Raw genomic sequence first — 6,949 nt, forward strand, 5'->3', positions numbered from 1 at the left:
GTGAAAATACTTCATTTCAAATTTCCTACACTTTATCTCATAAAAGCAAGACAGAGGTATTGCTTGAAAAACAAACACACAAATATCAAACACCCAGGACCCCAACTCATGCATTTTATTGGTTACATTTTTGATGTCTATTTAAAAATCTGATTCCCTGTTTTTCCCCTTGAGAAAATGAACTTTATAGAAAAGAAAGAGGGAGAGAAAGACAGAGAGAAAGAAGGAAAGAACCCTTCTATCTGCAGAATAAGAGCTAAGTTGCCAGCAGTCATTATAATGTATGAGAAATTGCTGAGAAATTATTAAGAGAGGCTGTGAAATTCAGTTCCACATTAATTTGAATGCTAAATATTAAGAACTGATTGAAAGTACACTATCTGCTTCCACCTCCCCAAACCCAACATCTAACTCAATGAACCAGGCCTGCCAAGCAAAGCCCAACAACAGAGACATAAATTGCCAGGCTGGCTAGGTGAGTTTAATTCTGTGATTTACATGGCATAGATGATCAGTCAAGGTAACCTAAGAGATTTAGTGTTCTCTTCTGACTGTAAAACTGTGAATTATTAAATACCAGACTTCAGTATACTTAAAATGCAAAGAAACAGAGCTGAAAAAAACCCTTTTACGAACAGGAAAAACTTGCAGTGGACTAATATCAAAGCTCTGTTACATAATATTGATTAAACTGCTGGAGAAGAAGTCAGTACAATTCTTTATGCATAATAAACAGATATTGGTTCATTTATATGTAAAAATTATTTTTGACAGATATGATGTGCCTGAAAAATAATAATGTTTGATATTGGGCTTAATTAAGTTTAGCTTAAGGACTTTGCAGTGAAATATAGGTCTGGACATTCAACCCTAGTTCTTATTATTCTCAATATAAAGACTTGATGGAAAAAAAGACATTGAGACACTTGAACATGTCCAGAGAAGGGCAACAAGGCTGGGGAGAGGTTTGGAGCACAGCCCTGTGAGGAGAGGCTGAGGGAGCTGGGGTTGTTTAGCCTGGAGAAGAGGAGGCTCGGGGGAGACCTTAGTGCTGTCTACAACTACCTGAAGAGTGGTTGTAGCCAGGAGGGAGTTGGTCTCTTCTCTCAAAGCAACCAGCACCAGAACAAGAGGACACAGTCTCAAGCTGTGCCAGGGGAAGTTTAGGCTGGAGGTGAGGAGAAAGTTCTTCACTGAGAGAGTCGTTCACCATTGGAATGTGCTGCCCAGGGAGGTGATGGAGTCACTGTCCCTGGAGGTCTTAAGAGGGGATTGGTCATGGCACTTGGTGCCATGGTTTAGTCATGGGGTCTGTGGTGACAGGTTGGACTTGATCTTTGAAATCTCTTCCAACCTTGATGATACTGTGATTCTGTGTAAATAACAAGACTTCATTAAGTGCTAGTTGTTCAGTCTGAGTGTTCTGAATTTCAAAGGTCTGTTCTGAGCCTCACTGGAGCAGGGAATGCAGCGGTGGGCAGGGAAGCAAGGAGACCTCAATGCATGCCTTTCGTATCTACATAAATTTCTGTTCGCATTCACATTTGGTAGGGGAAAAAGATACTGCATAGGAAGCTGGATCTTCAAGAGGTTTCAGCTTGATCACAACCAGCTGCTCCCCAACACAAACAGTCAGATTCCTGTTTGCCACTTGGCTGACTGGAAGCAACTTTGGGCACACGTCCAAGCACAGCTCCAGCTCATGTGTCTGCATCCCCAGCGAAATATGTGAGTTGCTCTGCGGTTAACTCTGCCTCAGCTGAGAAAAGTACCAGGTTGTCAGTTCCTGGCACTTTGTTAAGAAAAAATTAAAAACAAAAGTGCTTGTGCTGAGGAAGTGGAAGGCTGAGGTCTGAACCAAAGGGACCTTGCCACTTGTCCTCAGGCAGAAAGGAAAACTCTATGCAGGGCCTGGTGCCCTGAGACCAACTACCATGAGATTTAACACATCTAAGTGCCAGGTTCAACACATTGGCCACAACAACCCCATGCAGTGCTACAGGCTGAGGGCAGAGTGGCTGGAGAGCAGCCAGGCAGAAAGTGACCTGGGGGTACTGGTTGACAGCTGGCTGAACATGAGCCAGTAGTGTGCCCAGGTATCCAAGAAGGCCAATGGCACTGATTAGGCCACACCTTAAATCCTGTGTCCAGTTCTGGGTCTCTCAGTTTAGGAAAGATCTTGAGTTGCTGGAACATGTCCAGAGAAGAGCAAGAAAACTGGTGAGGGTTCTCAAGCACAAGCCCTATGAGGAGCAGCTGAGGGAGCTGGGATTGCTTAGCCTGGAGAAGAGGAGGCTTAGAGGAGACCTTATTGCTGTCTACAACTACACGAAGGGAGGTTGTAGCCAGGTGGGGATTGGTCTCTTCTCCCAGGCAACCAGCACCAGAACAAGAGGACACAGTCTCAAGCTGCACTAGGGAAGGTTTAGGCTAATTCTAGTTCTGGTTAATTCTATTCTATTCTATTCTATTCTATTCTATTCTATTCTATTCTATTCTATTCTATTCTATTCTATTCTATTCTATTCTCATGGGAACAATATTATATAAGTACCTGGTAGGGACCCATGAAAAACCACCCAAGATCATCAAGCATTCAAAAGAAATGAGTCTTTTTCTTGAGACAGAGACTGAACTGATGTCTTTCCCTCAGGTGTTAGGAGGAAAGGACCACAAGAGGCTGTGACAGCTGTGGCCCAGGATGTAATAGAAGCAGAACTTATTTCCCACTCAATTGCTAGTTTTTATGTGGAATTACACAACTCTACCTGTTGGTGAAACTGTTGTTGATTAATATATTCTTTATATCCATTTTTATCTCTGCTAAGAATCATCATTTGAAGGGGAAGAAAGAATAAGGCAGGGAAATAAATCTGTCAGATGTTTCTCAGGAATAGTTTCTGTGCTAGTTATATGACCAAATAGGATTTAGAGAATGAAAATACATCCCAAGAGAGAAAGAAGTGGGCTGACATCATTTAAATTTCCCACAGTGAGAAACTAGACAGCTGGAAAATGCATTAATACATAGGAAAGGCAACAAACACTGTAAGAGGAACTGTGAGCTACATGAGAGTTACTGCTAGCTGAGAACCTGGAGAAGGAATTCAGTCTTACCATGAAAACTCTTTCTCAGCATAATCTCCACAAACCTGCTCTGAGAACGCTAGATGGCAGTGACAGCTTGGCTCCTCAGGGGATCTCTACAGAACAAAAAACTATGTGGTGGGTGAGAAAGCTGCAGCTAATTATAGCAAACTCTTACCTTTGGTGTAGCTATAAAAACCCAAACACTGATAAGTAGAATATAATTATTATTTTCTATTGAAAATATCTCTGAATAACAAGGTAGGATACTGATAAGTTTAGGAAACAACTTCTAGATATAGTCACTGTCAAGGCCACTAATTTTTCAGTCTGCTGAAGGTCCCTTTCTCAACATGAGTAGAATACCCTTAAAAAGTACACTGCATGGATAGTTTTAGGAATGATATAACTCCTTAATTAAATGTCATTCATTAGAAAATGACACACATACCTAGATACATTGCAGCTCCTCAGGAACATGAGAGCCTTCCTGCACACCACTTGAGTTCCTTTAAAAAATGACACTGCAGAATATGAAGTAAAGGGAAAATGGAGAAAGTGGGAAAAGTGGTTTCCAAGAACGCAGGTAAAATGGTACAAACATAATGAAAGGTGTCTGAAATATGTCAAGTGTCTAATTACATCTTCTTGGAAGACATAAGGACAGTTTCTAAGCCTTTTGTAGTTCATTCTGGCACTACAAATTTTCCAGACCTGTGAATATCTTACACATGAAGGATATGGTCTTGATCTTTGAATCCCTCATGTCAGATGGTTCAGTAAGACTCCTGAGCATTTCAGGTTAGGCAGAAATTGAGTTTTCCATCATGAAAATGCTTTAGAGACTTCCATATATCTTTGTCTTTTACAATAGAAACAAAAAAGTCATTTTGGAAATGTTGAATGGAAAAATATTTGTCCTCTGGGGTAGTCTGTAGCCATATTGTCAAGCAGCATACTTACTTGGTCTGCAGGGAAGTGTTTCACTTTGTTTTCCACAAGACTTCCCTCCTTCTGCATTTACTGTCTAGCACTGGGGTGCTTGGTGCTATGGTTTAGTTGATTAGAGGGTGTTGGGTGATAGGTTGGACTCAATGATCTTGAAGGTATTTTCCAACCTGGTTAATTCTATTCTATTCTATTCTATTCTATTCTATTCTATTCTATTCTATTCTATTCTATTCTATTCTCATTTAATTTCATTTCATTTTTGTTTCTCTTACTTTGGAATTGACCTTAGCTGGAAATCCATTCTCATATGCAAGCTGATTTTTGGTCTGATGATCATATTGGAGTTCATTTCCCTTTTGTTTTGGAGCAGTGGGAATTTTGGTTTGGAGCATTCAAAAATCTTCCCAAAGCACAGTGTCAATACAATGTTCTGCAAAATTATTAATTCTATGAACCCAAAGTTTACATTAGAAAGGGTTCCTTGGGTCAGTCCTGGAAACTGCAGCCAGTTAGCCCAGCCATAAGATAAGTCTCAGCTATGGACCACTTTGGGATACAAACCAACACTGGGTCTGGGCTCTGTCAGAACCATAAAAAGTGGTTTCCTTCATGGCTTTTACCTGCAGGGTCTAATCTAATAGACTAAAACTAACAGATCAAAATGCACAGCTGGCAGGAGAGCATGCATTTTACCAAGCTCAGTTATTCCAGTTGCCTGGTCACATCCTCACTGTCCCCACGAGTCACTTCATCCTGCTTTTCCTTGTTGAAGCTGCACTCCACGGCACTGCAGGCATCCTCTAATGGTCCTGGGGAATTCGCACTGCAGTCTGACTCGGAATGCCTCAGGGGTGACATGGGTTCTTGGCAGTTTTCCATGACCAAATTTTTCTGTCATTTCTTTTACTCTGACTTCTCTGCATCACTGATTTTATTTATTTATTTATTTTGACAGAGTTATGCAGCTCTGTATGATTTCCTTGCAGTATACACCTATGTGCTATAGCAAAAGAACACACAATTTGGACCAGAGAGAAGATCTATGAGTTACTGACTTTCCATGGTCAAGACACATCTGTGTCAGAATCTAAAGGCCTGAGGAGGGCTAGATAGCTGAATTCAAATGTCTCAAGCTTGATTTCTGTGAGTGGTGACATCTCCTCCCCAGTACCCAGTGGCCAAGTCTTCACATATCCCAAGGCTTTTTGGTTTAGTGGTAGAATAGCCAGTGTGAAGCCAATGGTTGGACTCAATGTTCTTACAGGTCTTTTCCAACCTGTATGATTCTGTGATTCTGATTCTGTCATACCTGCTCATAGACCTCAAAACATTCATTCACTGAAGTACTCTACAGAGCTAGGCCAGAATTAACTGACTTCAGGGATAACCAGAGCCAATGGTAAACAAGGGGGCAGAGATAAGTCCCTGGGCAGCACATTCCAATGGCCAGTCACTCTTTCTGGGAAGAACTTCTTCCTAACATCAAGCCTAAACCTCCCCTGGTGCAGCTTGAGACTGTGTCCTCTTGTTCTGGTGCTGGTTGCCTGGGAGAAGAGACCAACCCCCACCTGGCTACGACCACCATTCAGGGAGTTGCAGAGAGCAATAAGGTCTCCTCTGAATCTCCTCTTCTCCAGGCTAAGCAACCCTCAGCCTCTCCTCATAGGGCTTGTGTTCCAAACCCCTCCCCAGCTTTGTTGCCCTTCTCTGGACACATTCCAGCAACTCAACATCTTTCCTAAACTGAGGGACCCAGAACTGGACACAAGACTCATGGTGTGGCCAAACCAGTGCTGAGTACAGGGGCACAATGACTTCCCTGCTCCTACTGGTCACACTATTCCTGATCCAGGCCAGGATGCCATTGGCCTTCTTGACCACCTGGGCACACTGCTGGCTCATGTTCAGCCAGTTTGCATAAGTACTACAGAAGTGTCTCTTCCCTACAAATCTGTTAAAAATCATGATACAAGCAACCTTCAGAGAAAATCACACCACAAATAAACTTTCTTGGAAACAAAATTCACCCAGATTATCTCCAATCATACAAAACATTGAAATGACAGTGTAGCAATCGAACTAGGAGACACAGAGCTCTAACAGGGGTCAGTGTCCCTGGAGGTGTTTAAGAAGAGAATGGATAGGGCATTTACTGCCATGGTCTAGAGTATTAGATAGGGTTGGGTGATAGGTTGGGCTTAGTGATCTTGGAGGTCTCTTCCAACCTGGTTGATTCTGTGATTCTGTGAACAGGAGGACTAGGATGTAGGGAGAAATATAAAGCAAGTGATAAGATAATTTTGTGTCTGGTTATTTAATTTGTCTATCTATCTATCATGAGGAAATCCAACATTCAGGTGAAACAGACATCTCAATGTTGACTTCCCTTGACTTTGGCTCAGGAAATAATTGTCCAGGTAACATCCAGTCTCAGACTGCTTGGGAAACTTATTTCTCCTGTACAAGCAGTCTCAAGCTTAACAATGACTTGAGAGAAGATGCTAACAGCACGTGCATGTTGTTTTCCAAGAGCACCTGGATGTGCCACCATTTAAGTGTTTCCACCAAAGGACGGCAGAAACCCTTCAGCACCTTTTTGCTAGGTGCTAAGGAGGAAACACATCTCACAGCAATGCATTCTGGAATTTTCTGCATTGTGTTCATGAGATGTAGAGTACGAGTTACCGTTTCTGAAGCTGAGTCACTTGCTGCACAAAGTAAATATCGGATGTGGGCTCACTGTCCCTCATGAGCACAAGCATCAACTCCAGACTCAAACAAACCAGCACTGTGTATGCAGCCTTAAATAAACACCGGAAATTTTGAGTTTTATGGTCCCTCTTGCTCCATTCAAAGCTTTCTGCGCTGGGTTTTTTCATGGCACTCCAAGGAATGGCTTGCATCATACTGA

Source organism: Dryobates pubescens, chromosome 10 (genome assembly GCF_014839835.1).
Source record: "Dryobates pubescens isolate bDryPub1 chromosome 10, bDryPub1.pri, whole genome shotgun sequence".
Lineage (NCBI taxonomy): Eukaryota > Metazoa > Chordata > Aves > Piciformes > Picidae > Dryobates > Dryobates pubescens.